The sequence below is a fragment of the Capsicum annuum genome, chromosome 8, assembly GCF_002878395.1.
Source record: "Capsicum annuum cultivar UCD-10X-F1 chromosome 8, UCD10Xv1.1, whole genome shotgun sequence".
Taxonomy (NCBI): Eukaryota; Viridiplantae; Streptophyta; class Magnoliopsida; order Solanales; family Solanaceae; genus Capsicum; species Capsicum annuum.
In genome coordinates this window covers 146075356-146075943 of record NC_061118.1, presented here as the reverse complement: position 1 = coordinate 146075943, position 588 = coordinate 146075356, and positions in this window count along the sequence as shown.

Sequence of the window (588 nt, the reverse complement as noted above, 5' to 3'; positions counted from 1 at the left end):
ACCCCCTTACTTCTCTATCTGATTTAACAAGTAATAAAAGCAACACCAACAGTATATGCACAATTCCAAATCGCGACAACCCCCTCCATCGACAACACCACAAACCTAACCCGACCACCTTGAACCTGACCCAGCTCCAAAACCCGTCCCCAACAACATCGATCAACATCATACACCTTCAATATCGTCATCCCGACCTCAAATCGAGCTCTAACCCATCTGTTTCTTCTTCGTCACGCGTGCCATGCGGGTTCGTACGTGTAGGGCTCCGGAACGTTCTAGAACAAGCCTAGGTGGCTCATCCAATGTCCATATTCTGTGAATCTCGGGTACCATGGTACGAATCCGTACATACCTGGTTGATTTTCATTGGTTTGAAATAAATTCTATTTTTTCTAATTTCGATTGGTCCATCCGCTCGGATTTATCTGAGAAAATTCCAAAATTCGTAGGACTTTATTGGTAGAAAACGTTATCTAAGTTCAAATTTTGAATTCCTTCTGGAAGAAAATCCCAAAATTATCCCCAGGAGGCCCCATTTTTGTTTCCATCGATTGAAATCCTAAAAAATGAACCCTAGCCCATTCT